The sequence below is a fragment of the Culex pipiens genome, chromosome 2 (genome assembly GCF_016801865.2).
Source record: "Culex pipiens pallens isolate TS chromosome 2, TS_CPP_V2, whole genome shotgun sequence".
In the NCBI taxonomy this organism is placed as follows: domain Eukaryota; kingdom Metazoa; phylum Arthropoda; class Insecta; order Diptera; family Culicidae; genus Culex; species Culex pipiens.
In genome coordinates, this window is record NC_068938.1 from 220,058,998 (window position 1) to 220,079,126 (window position 20,129).

At 36.4% G+C, this 20,129-nt stretch overlaps 1 protein-coding gene across 2 annotated transcripts in view; it reads left to right on the top strand.

Moving 5' to 3' along the window:
* The first annotated feature begins 5,185 nt into the window (after positions 1–5,185).
* The window catches only part of LOC120416710 (ras association domain-containing protein 10), a 40,163-nt gene continuing 25,219 nt past the window's right edge, over positions 5,186–20,129 (top strand). Inside the window, exons 1-2 of one of the 2 annotated variants that reach the window (XM_052708269.1) lie at positions 5,186–5,435; positions 6,051–6,219. The gene's annotated coding sequence lies outside the window, so the exon portion shown is untranslated. Of the gene's footprint in view, positions 6,220–20,129 lie in introns of both variants that reach the window. The other variant, XM_039578526.2, reaches the window with a different exon arrangement.

Below are 20,129 nucleotides of genomic sequence, written 5' to 3' on the forward strand. Positions count from 1 at the left end.
CGGGCGGAGCTGCTGGTGATACACATGTTTAGCGCTTTAATGACTGGTAAATTGCGAGATAATGAGTCCATTGGATCTACATAAAATACATTGTAGAGGAGCGAAAATCACAGATGATAAGCGTTTCTTTGGGCTTGTTTGACATGCTATTGAAGTATAGAAAAATTCTTACCAAAAATTTTTTTTTATTTTCTGAATTGTGAATTCTTTGAACTGTTCGAATAAAAATGTATTGTTTTTTTATCAATCCTATCGTTTGAAAAGGTCCAATAGCACAGACTTGTTCCTCTACACGTGATTTTTTTGTAATTCGATGATCGTAAAAGTATGTTTAAACTAAACTGTTCAGGCTTCAATTTTCAAAATAAGTTTTTTTTTCAAATTTTGTAAAAGAAACTTGAAATTTGTGTTTTTTCCAAATTTTATTTTGCATCACACCTCTTTGACATTGTCCAGAGTCAAGAGATGAAAACTTGAAATAAAACAGATTATAATTTTGTAAACAACTTTGCTGAAGACATAGAACCGATCAGAAAATGTCTCTCCAAATTACAGGTTTTGTAATAATTATCTACATTTTTGTATGGGCATCGGCCAAAATTGCATGAACAAATCAATGATGCAAAATTGCTATTTTGGGTTAAAAAAAAAACGCTTGCAAAGTTTAGGCAAAATAAAAATCTAAAATTTAAATTTAAGGGAATTGGCAAATTATGGAAGAACTTTTTTCAAAATGAAATTATCAAAAAAGATTGAAAGCTTATGTTAATCATAATACAGAATATGATGAGGCTATTGCAAATATTTATCAAAGTTTATTCCCGACCCTTCTCTTCTTTAAAAATCGACCCGAATAACCAGGCGGCAAAACAAAATTTCAAGAAACTTCAAAATTCGGTATTTTTTTCAATTATTTGCAGCCTGAAATGGGACTTTTCTATAAAATTGGACACCCGATTGTAAGGCGTTGTTGGATTCCAAATTAAAACGCAATTTTTATTCAAAAAAATAAAATTAAAAATGGCTTAAATTTTGTCGGGACACGCCATTTTAGCCTGATACAAATATTAATTAAAGTTTTTGTCTTCCAATTTTACATAAAAGTCCATTTGACATCAAATTTCCATATCATCACCATTTCAGGCTACAAATTATTGAAAAACACGTCTTTTTCGAATGTTCAAAAATGGAAGGGGTTGTACCGCCACTCCATCACGAGATATCGAAAAATGGAGCTCGGATTCATGATCAAAAGGACAAAAGTTACCCCTTAGGACAAAGTTTCACACAAATCGAAGAGGGGTCGGGCAACTTTTTTTGATTTCGTGTGAGAATTACCCTGGTTGAAGATCTTTTGAAAAAATATGAGAAATTTAATGATAAGCACTACCTTGATTTCTTACGCAATCGCAAAATTCCCCGAAACCAGTCACAAGTTGGCAGTCAATCCTCCAGTGCCGTACCGAACTCTCACAATAATGTAAGAATCCAGTTAAACGAGCATTTTAAAAATAAATACCAGCTAATTGAAATTCACCCCCAGTAATGTCCCAATCGCCCTTGCCAGTTCCCCTCCCTCTCTTTTCTTTCTCTTGGCATTCCTGTTTTATCTCCTTCACTTTACTCACTTGACTCCTTATTCAATTGCATCAGTCGCATTTCTCGGTAATTCATTCATTTAAAGTATACCTTTGATACTCGCTGCACTTTATCTTCTCCCTTCTCCCACTCTCCCTCCAACTCTTACTCCTTCTCTTTCCTTCAATAATTGTGGTGCCTGGCACTTTGTCATAATCGTCGTCGTCGTCTTCGACATCGCATCGCAATAATGTAAGCCAAGCACAAAGTTTACTTTTTACTTCAAAAAACAACCAACCAGACTGCACAACAATAACAATAGCAGCGTGCCTTACGGACCATGTGCCGTTTTTTTTGCATCATTTTCTTGCGCTCTTCAAACGAAATTTGTGTACGTTTTTATTCGCGCCGAGAGAGACGGGGGAGAGTTGCGAAGCCTACTGTGGCCACTCTCCTGAAAGCTCAGCTGGGGTTAGCTTTCAGCAAAACATTGAGCAAAATGATGCACGTGTCACTGCCTAGCGAGACTTATGCGAAAATTGCGCAGATTTTGAGATTTCTTTTTCCTTTGTCATCACGTGTGGTTTGTTTCCTTATCTTGCAAACAAGCAATTCACTCGCTGCGTGCATGTTTCCAGCCGTGACTCACTCGAATAATTGTTGCATTTTTTCAAGTTTCCGTCTTGTCCATCATCATTTTCGGCATTTCGTGGAATATTTTCTGTGGACATCAAAATGCGCAGTTTGCGTGATTTTTTTTCGTCAATTTGCACCAAACGAAGAAATTAGCTTTTTTGATTTGAGCTCGTGTGCGCGTCGTGCGCCTTCGTGCGCAGCAGCTAAACGAATCAAACAAAATAATAAAGAGATAAGTGTAGTATTGATTGAATATGGGCGCTTCGCGCCACGGCGAAAATTACATTTATCAAATCAAGTTTTCTCTCCCCTCACACGCACGTGGAGGGAGAGAAATGAGACTCACGGGGATCGCTACTTGAATGTGTTGATTTTTTGCTTTGATTCATTCGATTGGAAGTGTTAACCAATTATTCCGGAGGGGAGACGGGAACAATACAGTAAACAGTTGGTGAGCTGATTGTTTTGCAACCCGTGTCTGTAATTCGATTCCTATTGCGCTGATTGAAGCTGCTGCTTGAGGCAGTTGGTGTTTATTGTCGTGATTAGTATGTTTTTTATTGCTGGCAGTTGAAATACCTGCGATTAAAGCTTTTGTTTTGTTTTTGATGCGTTGTTATTCAATAGCAATTTTATGGTGTAACAATAGTTTTATTGCATTAATAGCAGGATGTTAAAAACTTTTGTAATATTTGCTTTGCTCAGCACGTTGTTAAGCTAGTAGAAGCAGAAAAGAAACAAAAAAGTGCACCGACTTTAAGTTCGACGAAGTGTTTACAGATATCAAAGCTTAAAATTGTGTTGATTATAAAAAATGGGTAGTAAGAAAATGAGACTAAACATTCGAGTGATTCTCAAAGCACAGTGTCTTTTCTAGAATAAATAATAAGATTTTCTAATCTTATGTTATCAAGCGCAACTTTTGAAAAGGTCTAAAAATAGATTATTTTCCTCTTTTTACATTTCAGATCAAATTCAAACAATTTGAATTTATTTTTATTGAACATATCAGAAAATTTCACAAAAGTTTATTTTTTTACATCGAAAATCGAACCAATAGTTTCCGAGAAATCGTGGAATTCTTAGTGGAGCTGTAGCTCAGAAATTTAGTGTCCGATTTTCAAAATCGCAGTTATCAGCTTTTGAAAATCTTTTTTCAGGAGTGGCTTTCCTTCATCAGACATTTAAAAAAAAAAATAAAAAATGCAGAATTTTGCGAAAATTATAACATCTGACTTACAAAAAATTTGGAAGAGTATTTTTCAATTGCAGATTCGATTTAGCCTTTAAAATTGTTCTTTTCAAATCAATCACACAGTCTCATCTCAAGATACAGATTTTAATTTTTTTTACCCATTATTAATGACCAGCCCGCAAATTTGTATGAAGACTTGTATAGAAAACAAATGATGCAATTGCTTCTTTTGGTATAGTAAATGTTTGGACAAAAATTCATTCGCATCAAAAAATACAAAGAATAGTTGATTTACAAAATCGTAGAGTATAAATCAAGTTTCGTTTACATAAAAAATGATTTTTTGATTATAAATCTTTGACAAAATTATACAGTCCAGACTCGACTATCGGAAGCCTCGATTATCCTAAGTTTCGATTATCCGAAGTTCGATTATCCAAAGGTTTTTATGGGACTTCGAAAATGGAATCACAAACATATTTTGTTTTCGTATTTTCTCATTTTCTTGTTTTCAACATAAAATTTGAGTTCTACAACCCCATTTAAGTCAAATTTGAGATGTTGATTGCCTATTTAAAATAAAATGCATTTTTTTAATATTGCATCACCGCCATTTTTGTCGCCATCTTGGATTTAAATGTTCTAAATCATTTTACAGTAGTTTAGGGGTCATACTTAAGCTCAACAATAAAAAATTAGACAACGAAAAAAAAATTTTTTTACGAACTTTTACTATCCGAAGTGATTTTTTTCCGAGGCCTTCGGAAAATCGAGTCTGGACTGTAGTTATTCAGTAAAAAATATCCATTTCTTGTACCCATGGTTGCTGTGGAAGACTATCTTCAATCGTTATTTATAAACCATTTAAAACGTCTAAAAATGTTAAATAATGATTTATAAAAATATTACAGTTCAGACTCAATTATCTGAAACCTTCAAAGAAACTAATCACGACCAAAAATTTGTTTTTTGTTTTATTTAGTTTTCTTACTTTTAACAACAAATTCGAGTTCTTCGATCCAATTTTAGTCAGATTTGAATAGTTGAGTGCCTATTACATTACAAAATGGATTTTTTCAATATTTCATCACCGCCATTTTGGCAGCCATCTTGGATTAAAAATTTTACCGTAATTAAGGAGTCATACTTTAAGCTCGACAATCAAAAATAAGACAACGAAAAAAAAAAATATTTTTCGTGATTCGATTATCAGAAGTTTGGTTTATCCGAAGTGAATTTTTTCCGAGGCCACCCTGTCAGATAAATCAACAATAGCGAGTTGAGTTGCTCTTTTCAATTTGAGGTTTATTAATTTGGAGTAGTCAAAAACACTTTATGAAAGCTGTACTTCATGATCAAAGTTCTGTTAAGCTGATGGTATAAATGGGCCAAGAAAGTTACGAATATAAATGTTTCAAAAAATTTCAGTAAGGAAAAAAAAAACATGAGCACTATGATAGAAAATCGGAAACGACGTTCACGAAATCGCACCTTCCCTGTCCCTCACGCGGTTCGTCGCTTACCCGCCGCCTCAACTCCAGCATAAAAACCATAAACAGACCGAGCATGCTCTCAACGCACCGCTCAGCTGCTGAGCCACATGGCGCGCACCCGAGAGAGAGAGAGCGCGAGCAAAACACAGTGAGCATTTACTCACGCGGGAGTGAGCTTTTTTGTCGCGCGCACGTTGCTTAGCATTCCGCTGGCGTTTCCACTCCACTGGCTCGGACTTCGGCCAACTTAGACCGACCCTCTGGGCTGGGAGTCGGCGCACACCTGGATCAGTGCGGCTTTCGAGCTGGTTCGCGTAGCACACTTGGAACGGGGATCGCTCGGTCGGCTTTTTATTTTATTTTTTTCGTTTTTTGGTGGGATCGAACGGATTCGCGGGTTTCCAAAAAATAATTCCGTTGAAACATATCGCGGTGAACACCTGTTTTGTTAGAACAATTGTTTGGTTCGGATCCACTTGAACGGGGGTGGAGTGCTACTTTCGTGTGAAGAATTTAACTGACTAAAATTAGAGGTGAAAAAAAAACGCACAACTCATAAATCTCTTGACAGCTGGAGTGTGAGAAGTGTGAGGTTGCGTTAAGCTGAAGTGTCCAGTGTGTGAGTGGGGATTATTGGAATTTTGGGAGTCAATTTGGGCAGATTTGGTGGACGCCTCCGCCCCCAAGTTGAGGCGTTCGCCTAATCAGTTATTCCTAAACGCGCGCGCGTGCTGGTCCTAAAGTTCGACAAAGTGGTGCTTGAATGAGTAACGAGACTCACCGGCAGCGTTGACCGTTGGGCGTCGTCGCCCGTTCGTCTTAGGCTAAGGAGTTGGAGGTGTAGTGAAGTAGCCACACCGAGAAGTGGCGCGTACAGAAAAAACGTGTAATAATAAAAATAATAATAATAGTAATAACACACCCCGGCACTGAACTGTGTGGCAGATTTGGAGCTCGCCTGGAGAACCCAGATGACGAAGAGCACTGTGGAGCACTGAGACCAAGTCCTAAGTTTACCAAATGACTTGGATTTGTGCCCGGTTTGTTCGGTTTCGTCGTCGTCGTTTTTCAGTGTGAAGTGGTTTTTCGCGAAGGGGCACAAGGTGTTTATAATGTTTTATTGTTGTTGTTTTGATTTGGGAGCCTAGCCTATTTTGAGGAGGAGGATAGGAGAGTGATTGGTGGTGCTTGTGGCTGATGAGAGGGACGGACAGTGTGTTCACGCCGGGAAGAGAATTCAAGTGAGTACAGGAGCTGACGGAAAAGTGAGATCACTGCGGATTTATACGGATACATTTGGAATCAATCGTAGGAGAGGTGAGTTTACAATTTATCAAATAATAATGGCCGTTGCAAATATTTTCCAAAGTTCATCGACAAATCCCTCTCCCCTCCCTTCATTAAGAAAATGGTCCGACTAATCAGGGGGGCAATTTTATTAATCTTCAAACTTTGTATGCTAATAGAAGTCTAATCAACTGAAAACAATTTACAAGATATTTTCATATTTTGGATGTTTAGGCTTGCTAACAATATTTTCAGTTTTATAAATTTCCAGCTTGCACAGCTAAAAAAGTAGTAATCCAGCTGCGTGTAAAAGGCCTGGGTGTAAAATAAATATTGCACTATTTTATGCAATTTTATGTGATTTTACACCCTGCAATATGTAGCCCATCAGCATGGGAAACCTACTTGACCGAAATGACAAGCTCATATATGCGTTTATCCATGCAGCTTTACATCGGTCTGATGGCCGAGTGGGCTAAGGCGCCAGACCTTATTGTTGGTGCTGGGTTTGGATCCCGTCCCGTCCCCATGAAAATAAATAAAAAACAAATTTTAAAGTCTATTTTTCCAAAAATTGCTCCGGATGGTTTCCATGCTATTTTAGAAAGTTTCGTTAATTTAGGCAATTGAATCATATATGGTATGAGGAGATGGTATGTTACAGGAAAGGAATAGGACAAGGAATAATATGAACATTTAAATAAATTATATAGTGAGTAGATAAATTTACATGTACACCCAAAACTGGCAGCGCTAGTACGAGAGAATGATGGTCTCGAGTCGAGAGAATAGTGGTACCATTCACGGACGCAGAGAACACAGCTCGAGATGGGCGATAGAACTATTCTCTCGAGGTTTATTTGCAAAAAAAGTTCATCCGTCAAACAAAAAACCAAAAGTATCGACAACGGGAATCGAACCAGAGACCTTTGAAAAACCAATCCAATGACATAGCTGCCTCGGCCACCACAGCTTGGTGACCATGGAGAAGTCAGAAGTCGATGTATGACACTTGTTGGAGATTTATTGATTCAACTAACGAATGAACTCATTTGTTATGATGGTGTGAGTTGGTACCATTATTCTATCGATTTTGGCACTGAGCCCTCAATAAATTTTGAGAGAACGATTATCTCGATTCTGAATTTTGGGTGTAGACATTTAATTTAAAAAAATCCAGGAAGCTGTAAAAAATAACAATCATTTAAAAACTAATACTCTAGATGGAAGCACAAATAAAACAACAGAGACAAAAGAATCCAAACACGCGGCTTCGCACCTTCCACAGAATTCGACGTGAACACGACCACGAATCTGCTTTAAACCTGATGATGATTTTTGTCGTTTTCCGTTTCTGTGCTCCCAATATACAAAATTTACAAAAGTTCAAAAGTGCTTAAGGTAAAGCCGTTGATCATTTTCGAAGAAAATTGATCATCACTATAAAATATTCTGTATTAAATTCAATTCAACGAATTTCAGCACCAAAAGGAATCAGCATGTGCCGGTTGTTGCCTTCTTAAAGCCACTGAAGGATTTTTTTTATATCTAAAACAATTGTGCTTCAAAATTAATATAATTTAGTGGCACAGTCATTGACGTCCTAGTTGGCAATCACTGATTAATGACGATTTCCATAACTTTACAAGGAATGGGATAATCGTTACCAAAAGGAATCAGCATGTGTAGGGCACTATTCTAAACAACTTGTTGAAGGAATTTTGTCAAAATATTGAAAGCGACGCAAAATTTATACCTTTGAACGAAAAATCATGACAATGATGGAAGTCTTCACGTTCAGTTGATTAAAATTCAAAAATCAAAAAATCAGACCATAAATATAAACAATAAAAACAAAAAAGGCGACAGATTTTGATATTTTTAAAGTTCCAGCTATGAATTTTCGCCCCAATGCTTTTCAGGAAAAAATACTTAGAACAGTTCTAAGCTAGTTGTCAAATAACTGTAAAATTTTTTATTTTGAAACTTTTTGTAAAACACAATATTTTTTTAAACAAAGGCATTGAATATCATTCTTCTTTAGCTTTAGATTGTTTTTTTTTTTGTGAAAAATATGTAATACTTTAGCATCAAACTTTATTTTCCAGAACAATTGTAGTTCTACGATAATGGAACCCTTAAATTCGAGCAGTTTTTGCTATTATTACAATGTATTCCTTATGGGAGAAGTTATAAAATGCATTTTCATGCTCAGATTATAAATTTTAGAATGTTTGGCTTGTTTAAGTTTAAAAAAGGAATAAAAAGGAGATAAAAGGGTATTTTGAACAATTTTAAAAATTTCTATTCAAAAATAACTTTTTTCCTTTAAAATTGTTTTTTAATAATATTTGCAAGAAAACTAAGTACGGGTGTATTATGCATTTCAAATAGTACTCCTCATTTGTCACGTTTTAATATATAAGAAAAGTAACCTAAAACAAAACAAACTACCAAACCCATGATTTCCCTCTAAAAAATTCTTTTTTCCAGTGCTTTTTTTTAAGAAATTGATTTTAACGTAAAAAAAACATTGAAAATTTGTATAAAAAGTTTGTTAATTCACATACTTCGATTATCGTCACTGTTACAATTTCACCACCGGTCCCTGTCATTTGCCAATGGTGATATTATTTTAGTTTCTAAGCTTCTCCTCTTTTCCGATCTCTCTCTCATTCTCCCACGGGCCGGCCGCCGTTACGATCGGTAATATCGTTTAGTCGCGCTGTTACAGCATCTTTATTCAAATTTTTATGGTGCGAAAAAATACTGTATTTTGCTATTTATATTATTTTCCAACCACTTCTTCTACTTCGTTTTCAAAAGCTTCTTCTAGTCGTTTGGTTTCTGTGTTGTTTGCGCTGACCATTCCTTCCATCCGTCAAGAGGTGTTACTTTTTATGTTTCGCCCATAGTGCGTGCGTCTCGCTAAAGATGCTTTTATTTTCGTTCGCATTTTGAAACACTGTAATTGCAATCACAATAGCACGATAAATTGAGAGATGTATTGTTTTAGCACCTGTTTGCATTTTTTTTGTTATTTTTTTCTCAACGGTTATTTGAGGCAAAGTGACTACAACATCTTAGTTTTGGAGTTATTTTGATTTTGGGAAATGAAGCCCATAAAAAAACAACGTGCTATTTAGGGGAGGGTGATTTTTTCGGTAAATGCCAAAGCGGTTTCGGAAGAATTCGAAACATTTGAAGTGGGTGGAGAACGTTCATCAAAACAGAGCGCCAGAAAAAAACAACAGCCGCTCATCGAGGAGAGGAGGCTCAAATTAATCTAACGTAACGAAAGAAAAAGTATTCCGCGAGAAGAGGGAAAACTCAAAGCCTACTCAGCTCATCAATTTATGATTTACCACTATACTTGAATTGAAGTGTGTTCGGTCTGCACTGTTTGTTTGTGTGTGCGGTTTTCCGATTTCAACCGAAGCAGGCGTCGATAATTCTTAACTGTTTCGTGACTTATTGAAAATGAGTAATTATTGATAGTTTTCCATTTTTTTGTTTGCCTCTGTGCGTCCAATTTGTACCACCACGGCTTGCTTCGATCGATTCGAGACCCTCTCTTTGAACTCACTCTCTGCTTTGATGAGAGAGTAGGCCACCAACGCAAACGAATCGCGTCGAACGGAACTAATATATTCACACAAACGCACACACACATATGCTTTCTTTCTCTGGGGCAGACAAAAGAGAAAAGCTGTGGAAAATTGAGGCATTTGAGGAGTTGTCCATCAAAGCAAAACCACAGGAAGTGAGCCACCAGCTGGGGAAAATCGAGAAAAATCGAATAGCATCGAAAATTGGAGAGAAACATTTTTAAAGAGTGGGCGAGGTAAATATGAAAATCCTGACCAGTCATTCGGCTACCGGGGTGCTCAATTAGGGGAAAATCAAATCAACTTTCACACTCATTTTGGTTTTGACGAAAGAAAGTCAAAATTAAATTGAATGGAAAATAATACTAGCACGAGGCACGAGTCAAATCAATGCTTTTGACATACACTCAAACCCCGATGGTTTGACACAGTTCGTCACTTTTTAGTTTGACTTTGACCAACCAACGGGGTACAAACTAAAAAAGTGTCAAACGAAAAAGTGACCAACCACCGGGGGTTGAGTGTAATTGATTATTAGGAATTATGAAGATATAGAAAGAGATCAGTGTCAATACATTCCACCAGCTGACCCAGATCCCGAAAACAAAAGGTTAGTTGAAATCGTGAACCACAAATCAATCACTGAGCTAATCGTTCAGGGTTTTCGAGAACCCTGGGAAAAAATACCTCTTCCTCCTCCACAGCTTCAAAAGCCGTCATCGCCGTCACCTCACCGCAAATTAAATTCATTATGTCAAATAAAATTCACCGACTGTGCGCGCCGAGCTGCACCCGCGGCTTGAACTCACGGTTAAACCATGTTAAACTGCCCCGCGAGAAGAACCCCCAGCAGCGTGGTTAAGATAAAATTCATTAATCTACCCCTGCTTTGCGCACAAGACCAGACTTGACTGCAGAGTAGGCTTTGACACCATGCCACCACCATCAGATGGTTGGTGGTGTCGCAAAGCTCTAAGCAAGCTTTGAAACAATTGCACACCCTCACAGTTTAGTTTGGTGTTGTTGCTGTTGGTGTGACATCGAGAAACGGGTTGCTTGGACGAGCCCTTCAAAAAAAATGCTTCGAGCTTTTCGGAGCGATTCGGTGTTGTTCGCACCGCGTGACGATCGGAACGATTTCGTTTTCAACGGCAGGGTTGTGAAAATTTTAGGGATTGGATTTTCTCAAATTCTTTTATTTTGAAATGTTATTTATCATTGTCATAAAAAAATTGTATGGTACTTCAGATTCAGATTTTAAACTTTTTTTAAATTATACTATAAAAATGAAATCTGTCAAAAAGCAAAAATTTCAATGAAATTTCCCATCTCTGCCTGATCCCCAACCAAAGTGTATCTAGCTTTCCCGAGCAGGGGTAAATAACACGGGAATACCAAATTTTGGTATTACTTGGGCAAATAACAGGGACCAAAATGTGCCCTTGGTTGCTCAGTAATAAATGGTAAAATACCATGAAATCATACCAAAGTCTTGAATGTGGAAGGGCACAACAATACCAATCCATGTTATTCCAAGGGTAAAATAATACTTCTAAATATAACCATTTCAATACCAAGTTGAGGTTTTCTGGATTTTTGAACATTGCTTGAATACCAAAACTTGGTATTACCAAGGTTTTATTTTTAGGTATTCCCGCGCCCTTGGAAAATCAGATTTTGGTATTTTTGTGGTCTTCCACATACATGATTTTGGTATGATTCATGGTATTTTACCATCTATTACTGGGCAACCAAGGGAACATTTTGGACGCTGGTATTTGCACATGTAATACCAAAATTTGGTATTTTCATACCATTTTTAGTGCAGCAGTTGCAGTTAGTGAAAAAACGGGAATAATCCATATGCAACAGCCATATATACTCACCTGATGATTCCATGTTGTTCTTAGTGATATTCTTCACCACATCGAATGCATTTGTCATTGATGAACGGCCTGTGCTTGTAGTTCTAGAAGATTCTGGAAAATAACAAGATTGAAAAATAAGTGTTCTTAAAATGAAACTGGATTGAAATTTACCAATATTCAATAATCTGTCGATTAACTCGTTTTTCAAAGTATTTGGTTATCCCCACCAAGAGAGATTTCAGCGTTTTTTAAAAAAAAATCTTAGTGGGTATATAAAAAAAAATTAAATCAGCTTTTACACTTTTGGGTTTCAAGTCATTTTAGCGCAAATTTAATTATCTCGTCAAAATTAATTAAAAAAAATCCCATAGTTTCAGAGGAATTTGATGAAACCTTTCAATACCAAAATAATACCAAAATGTGGCATCCTGACTTAGAAAATTTTCCACAATTTCAAGTCATTTCTTTAGGGGGTATATCAAAAATGTTTAAAATCAAGTTTGAAATTTCCGGTTTTCTGAAAGCATTCGCTTTGAGACATCATTTTAGCGCAAAATTGATTATTTTGTCAAAAATGGTCAAAATTTTCCCATAGTTTCAGAGGAATTTGATAAAATACTGTAATACCAAAGTGTGGTGTTCGACCATTGAAAAATTCTGCAATTTTGCAATACCAAAACAATACCCTCAATAGGTATGATACCACATTTTGCTCTTGCATAATCCTTAAGACAAATTTTAAAGGGTCCAGGAACACCAACATTTGGTATTAATACCAGAGAAAGGTATGATTACACATTTCCTTGTTATTTACCCATGATCGGGTTGCTCACGCGCTTGTTCGACACAGCTCCTCATCCTGCCTGCGGCCGCGGCGGCGGCATCCGCGGCACCGACATCAACCTGTCCAACCACCCAGTTCCCCCAGACCCCCTAGACTAGTCTACAGTGCCGGTGTGGTGCCCCTGGAGCAAGTGTCTGGAACTATGAGATAACTCTTTTGGTGCGCGCGAGGGGCGCGTGGTTCGCAACTAAATACCCCAGTAATATTTCATCTCGAGAGAGGAAAATAAAAACGAAACCGGCGGCGAATCATTTCTTCAGACCTCTCGGGCTGGTGGCTTTGCGCAATCCAGACCCAGCGACGAGACCTACTGCGATTTGGTTGGACTTGCAGTACGCGCTGCAGCAATCGCAGTTTACTGGCCCCGCGTGTGGACGACTGACTGGTTGCCCTCGATTTGGTTCCTTCGCGTCATGGCCTGCTACTATTCAGTACATACTATTTTATTTAATCTTTTTTTCTTCTGTTGTTTCGAACCACAATTCTTCTAAAGGGGCAACCCAAACGGAATCGTACGCAGTCATTTGGATTTGTTTCAGCTCGGTTTCACTCTCCGTAGTGCCATAGTTTAACAAGATTACTGTTTTGAGAGCTGCCTGCCACTTTTGCTTTTCACTGCACTTAAGAGACCCGCTGCTGACGGATTGACTGACCGGCTGACTGACTGCTGACTGACGCGTTCGGGACTGACTCTCACCGCAGTTTCTCGGACTAATGACCTGCGCGCGTTTCGAACTCAAATTATAATAATACCGATCGAAATCAATTAAACCAATGAGCGATCACTAAATGGTGGGTTGGGCGCGCCCCTACCGCGCAGGGATGATCGAATTTGAGATTTTGCAATTCGAAAGCTGGCTGTGGCAGACGAATTTGGTGGGTTTAATGAAGCGTGATTGCTGTACTTTTGTCTCATTTATCTCAGTTAATTTTAGATTTCACATTTATTCTTTAAAACGGGTACCGCAAACCTTTGATAGGATTTCAATTTATTTTTGGAATATTTCCCAACTGGAAAGGTTTTTCTCAAGATTATTATTTTTAAAACATGTACTGGGGTAGGCCACACAAAGTTCATGCACTATTTCTGGAAAAAGTTATCTTTCTATAATTCTCAGAAAAATAGTTACGTTCAAAATTCTCATTTTTAATTCCGGGGTGACTTTGATAGTCATAGTTTTTCATGTTAAAATCAGATTATAGGTGTTTAAACTTAATTTTTACGTTGAATCACTAAGGTTGATGATATAGTTTTCGAGAAAAAAAAAACAATGTTTATATTAAGTTAACTAAGTTTTAAGGCTTTTTAACAAAATACATATACATTTTAGGTAAAGTAATTAAAAAGTCGGAATTTTGCCTGAAATTCGTTAAATCTAGTATTGTTCATAAAATTATCGATTTATATTACAATTTAAACTGAATCACACGAATCACAAGTTTTCACATTTCATATGAAATATGTTCAACTGAAATTGCCTATACATTTGGAGATTTTTTGAATTATGTTTCAAAAACACATATTATTTAATATTTACAAAATAAGTTTACCTTCTCCTAGTGGAAAATTGTCTAAATAATCCGAAAATGCATTCCATTTTCCGATTCAAAATCATGTTCATTGAGAAAATCATGACACTTTGAGAAGTTTGAAATAATGCCATTCATCAACATTTTCTTAATAATAGTTAGCTAACTTTTTAAGCCTTTCAAAATGTTATGAAAAGTTCTTCTTGAGGTACTTTAAGTACTTCTCTACCATGGTCAGTAAAGTTCCAAACCATTCCGTACGTATTTAATTTGTACTCTTCATTTTGCGGAAAAATCTCAAACCTGTCAAAGTCACCCCGTTTTACGGTATTCGAAAAACTCATTTTCTTTACGATTATATGAAATAAAAAGGTACAACTCATTTCCACAAACATTATCAAACAAGTTGAATCGATAGAGCGTCGAAAAAAATTTACAATAATAAAATTTGTAATGCAAAAAATATCATAAAATGAAACTAAAGCCAAGTTTGGTAATTTTAGTGGCATAAAAATTCAGAAATTCTGGATCATCAAGAATTTAAGGAAATATTTTTTTCCCATTCCCAGCCCACATTTGTTTGAAAACGGAAGAATTAAAAGCATTTCATGTATTTCAAATAGAGCGTCCAATTTCTCGTGGTTTCAAAATTCCCGGGAAACGGGAAATTTTCAACAAATTTCCCGGGAAATCCCGGGAATTCCCGGGAAATTTGAAATTTAACGAATATTATTCTGATCCTGTTTCTGATTAATATTTCGCAACAGAATTGTATAGAACAGCAACTTTAATGGTCAAAATGAGTGCAAGGATCAATTAATCAATTAATGTAAAAAATCATGCAACTTTGAGAAAATATGTAAATTTTCTATTTTTATATGCTGTCTATCAAATCATACCAAATCAAAAAAAAAATAGTATTTTTAGTATTTTTTCCTGGCAAATAACTTATTCCAGAACAAGTATTTTCAACTCGTGAATAAATAGATCATTGAATTTGTCTTCAAAATCTAAAAAATTGCGCTATTCAACTCAATACTTCATGAAATCACAACTCTAAGTTTTAAAATATTTGTAGCGATTTTTTCAAATATGGTTGCATTCTTTGGGTTAATTCCATACGATACGAAGTTTTTTTAAAATTATTTTTCATGGTTCCATTTATGGTATGATTTTAGTTATATGATTATATGGCCTAATAAATTAATTATATTAAAATCATTTTCATGGTGTAAAAGTGGTTGAAATTAAAAGATATTTTATTCATTTTTATCCCTCTTACGCTCTTGGTAGCTCACGTGCTTCATGAGTTTATAACAAACAGTAAACAATTTTTTCTCGAACATCCTTTTTGAAAAATTTAATTATATAAATTCAAATTTCATCAAATTTGGTCAAGGTAAACAAAAATGTTAAACAAATCTCAATTTTGATCTTGGCCGGAAGAAGTGAATATCTTATTTTCAAATGATACAAAAAAAATCGTTAAAATTGGTTGTCAAAAATAAATTAGTTGATATTCATTACATAGTAGCGTAATTTTTGTTGCCCAACATGGAAGCAAACAATATTCCTAGTTGTGAATGCTTCAGAAATAAAATATATCTGAATTAAACCTTGACATGAAATTTACAGGCAAGCTGATCAGTATATTGACAGTAGATTGAAATAAATAAAATCAAATCAGGTTCTCTAATTATTATTCCTACCAAAAAGGTAGGAAAGTATACTTTCGTATGTATTTCGGGAATTCCCGGGAAATTTACAAATTTCCCGGGAAACGGGAAATATTTTTTTCCGGGAAATCCCGGGAATTCCCGGGATTTTTTTCCCGGGACGGGAAATTGGACGCTCTAATTTCAAATAAACTACGATCTTCTATACAATTCTATTTATTTATAATTTTTTAATCTAAAGCATTTGCTTTGCCTTTTTTCAATCCTTATAAATTGAAAATATTTGGTTTATTTTTAAGATGAAATGTCATTCAGACCAGAGATACTAGGTCAAAATTGAAAAATACAGTGCAAAGTAACATACATTTTTTTTGAAAATCTGGCAGACAAAAATCGAAAAACTATGAATGGGGTAGGAAATAAATTAATTCAAAATCTAGTAGAATTAAAATAATTTAATTGATTTTTTGTCTTTCAAATGAGTTAATGTTCTTTTACATTAAAATAAATAATTGCATTTTTTGTCTAATTTTAATCAAACACGTTAACTTTAATCAAAATCTTGTTTGAAATTTGCAGAAAATCAAAAATCTGTCATAATCTGTCTAAATCTGGCTGAGATTATGATTGAAAATTTCTATTCCTGGTTATTCATATCGCCTAAATGATAATTAAAATAAATAAAAATTGATGCATCGTTATTTTTAAATTTGAACAGTTGAACAGTAAAAAATTTGGGTTGAGATTAATTAACAACAAAAATGAAACAAACTAAGGCTTCATCCATAAAGTACGTCACGCTAAAATAAGCCAAAATTTACCCCCCCCCGTGTAGGCCAGATCCTTGCACATCTTTTGGTATATATAACATTGAAGTTTGGAGCACCCTAGAGCTCAGTACAGACCTTCAAAGTTTGGCATTTTTTCGAAAAATCGGCTCGGCAAAAAAGATATGCGTCGCACTTCGCGACGTCCGAGACGCCATTTGAGTTTGCCGGGACCGATTTTTTGAAAAAATGCCAAACTTTGAAGGTCTGTACTGAGCTCTAGGGTGCTCCAAGCTTCAATGTTATATATACCAAAAGATGTGCAAGGATCTGGCCTACACGCCAGTGATGTTTTTGGTAAACGCATTGGTGGCCAAAGTGCCTCAAATATAGACATTTTTGAAAAAAAGTATTTTTACGGGTTAAATCCCATTTAAAATTGAAGGGCGGAGCGCCAGCCCCTGTTACGTCCAATCAAGCTCATATTTGGGATTTGGGTTCAATATGCCCACCGGAACAAACCCCTGAACGCTCACCAAAAAGTCAATTTTGTTACATCCTACTGTAACAATCTTTGAATGTATGACAAAAGGTCAAATGCAAAAGGTCGAATTCCAAAAGGTCGAATGAACAAACTGTCGAAAGTGGACAGATGGTCGAAAGTTAAAACAATAATTTAAATGAGCCTTAGTGCATACAAATTGAAAACAGCTACGAAAAACTCATCGAAATATTACAACAAGCACGAATAGTTTGTTCATGAAGAATGAAAAAAAAAATCTCAAAAAATATTCTGGAAGTTCAACTTTTATTAAAGATTTGGTCATTTTTGAATGAATAAAAAACCTTATAATATTTTTACGGCAATCACAAAAAGTTTAAAAGCATGCAAAAACTCACCAAAAAATATATCAATCAAGAATAGGTTGTTTATAAAAACATTTAAAAAAACTTGCAGAATATTGTAAAAGTCTAACTTTTTTTGAAGAACTGCTAATGTTTGTTCGAATAGGATTACAAAAAATCTAAGGAATGGAAATACTCTATGTTAAGCGAGTATTTCCATTCCTTAGATTTTTTGTAAAGTTATTCTATTTATTGCTTTATTCTATTTATTGAAAGAACTGCCCACAGTGAAAAATTGCAAAGTCAAAGAAGAATGCGGATTTGTTTGTAAGAAAATGAATTCTACAAAATTAATTTCAGAAGCCTGGCTATTTCTTCAGATGTTTGTGTACATGTTTTCTATGTCGAGAAATTCACAAAAATATTACAGAATTTTGTTTCAATTTTCCACATTCGACCATTTGTCCATTCGACCTTATGTCTTTTGGCCATTTCTCGCACATACAATATCGAAGACCCAACATTTGACTACAAATTAATAAATAGTTTATGATTCGATTATCTGAAGTAAACATTTTTTGAGGACTTCGGATAATCGAGTCTGTACTATATGTCAAACCTTTCGGTATTTTCTTAAGTTATTCCAAAAACCCACCATCGACAAATCCAGCAATCAGTACAGCATTGTTTAATTGCTAGGAAATAAAACTTGTTCCATCCATTAGCAGAACAATACAACACCGGCACCTTCTGGTCCATTATCGCACCTCACCGCCAACTGTGATGAAAACAAGTCAACCGTCTCGGAAACAACCGTTTTCTTCAATTCAATTTAAATCGAAAAATTCAATCAATAAAAAGAACCGCTTTTTCCGGCTTCCCATCTTTTTTTTCTTCTCCGCCACTAGACAAGACAAAAAGAAAAGAAAGGTGGAAATAAAACATCGCACACTTACTCGCCAACTAAAATAATGGAAATCTTCACTTAGCACATATTCTGTGCTTTCTCTATCTCTCCCCTCAAGTCGCAGTATGCAAGTGGTGGCGGCGTTAAAACATGGCCAAAAGCTAACGGAAACTTCCCCATATAGATAGATAATTAATATTTTTGTTACAGTACAGGCCGCCAACCCGCAGAAAACAAGGGGGCTCTCACAAGTGGCGAAACGAAGAAGGTGTGCTCAGCCAACCCAAACTGCCGGAGCTGATTAATATAAAAAGGTAGCAGCACCCGCTAGTATTGTTACGGTGCACTCTAGAATGAATACAGGGGCGGTTGAAGGTTTTTGGACGATTTGACTTAAGTTGATGTCTGTAAACGCTTCAGTTTTTTCAAGGTATGACAGATTTGGGCTCCCTGAACACGCTTCAATCGACAGAATTGAATTTTAGTGATTTCTTTACCAATAAATAAAATTGTAAATTTCGGGTGTAAATTGTTTGGAATCATCTTAAGAAACTATTGGCAGGGAATTCACTGAAATCCTATTATGTCATTTGGATCTTGCTCAGGGAGCCCAAATCTATCATACCTTGACGAAACTGAAGCGTTTACAGACATCAACTTCAAAACTGTCGAGTTGTGTCATTAGTAGATTCGTCAAAGACCCTACCTAGGATTTGAGTGACGGCACTCGACAAAGCCCAAGGACTCGTCTTCATTACAATTTTAATGCTCAATTTCATGGCTGGCTGACATTTTATCTTCCCCCTTTTGACGAAATAATTGTAACCTTCGCACCGCACGACACGTGAATTCTTCACCAACTTCGGAAGCAAACAGTTACTCTTCAGAATAGCGCGCGGCGGCGGTTTGATATTAATTGAATTTGCGCGCACAAATCGTCGAATTACGGCGACGACGACGGCACCACAATTGAAATCTACCGCCACTTTTTTGCTCAGCGCAATTCATCGTCAGTACTTACTGAGTTAAGACCTCTTTGGCTGAACTCTCTGGTACTAATGGCTTCTGAGCATCATGAGGAGTCGTGATCGCTGAGGTTGAAAATAACATAGAACATTACCGACTATTACGGTGCGTTCACGGCGAGCGATTCTCAGCACTATTAACCTGCGAGTTTAAGCTTGGTTAAGTCACGTGATTAGGGCGGATCAGGTCTCTTTCTTCTTTGCGCGCGCGTTCGCGCGTTTTGTTTCTAGTCTTTATGAAGACTTTTATTGGACCTCGCAGAGAGTTTGCGGTTATGACGGCGATGAATCATGCTCCAAAATAGCTGCGGATCATTAAGGTGGCCACTTTGTGTGGAACTTTGCCAGGGGTGGCCCTCCGGGCAAGCAGGAACAAACTCGTCCAGATGGAACACTATGCGCTGTTACAGTATGGCCGTTGAACCTATTGTTCGTGCTTGTCTTAACTTCTGACGAAATTATACGCGGCGCGTATACGACGCGGGGAACATCAGAAACCACACACCGGGGCTTCGGATGGGTGCACAAAGCAGTGTGGAAGAAACGCAAGCATAAGTACGCGATGGACTAATTTCGTGTGTTTGCGAATAATAATAACATGTGATAAGGCACCGTGGCGAGCGAAGATCACTGAACTTACAGGGCAGGTTGGAGGAGTTGGAATATTTGCGATTTTTTTCGAGATCAGTAGGCCATGGACGTCAACAAGTTGATGTCAGTAGACGCTTTAGTTATGTAAAGATATGATAGATTTGGGCTCCCTGAACACGCTCCTATCGACAGAATTGATTTTTAGTGAATTTCCTGCCAAGGAATAACATTTTAAATTTCGGATATAAACGGAGATAATTCCACAGCATTTATATCCG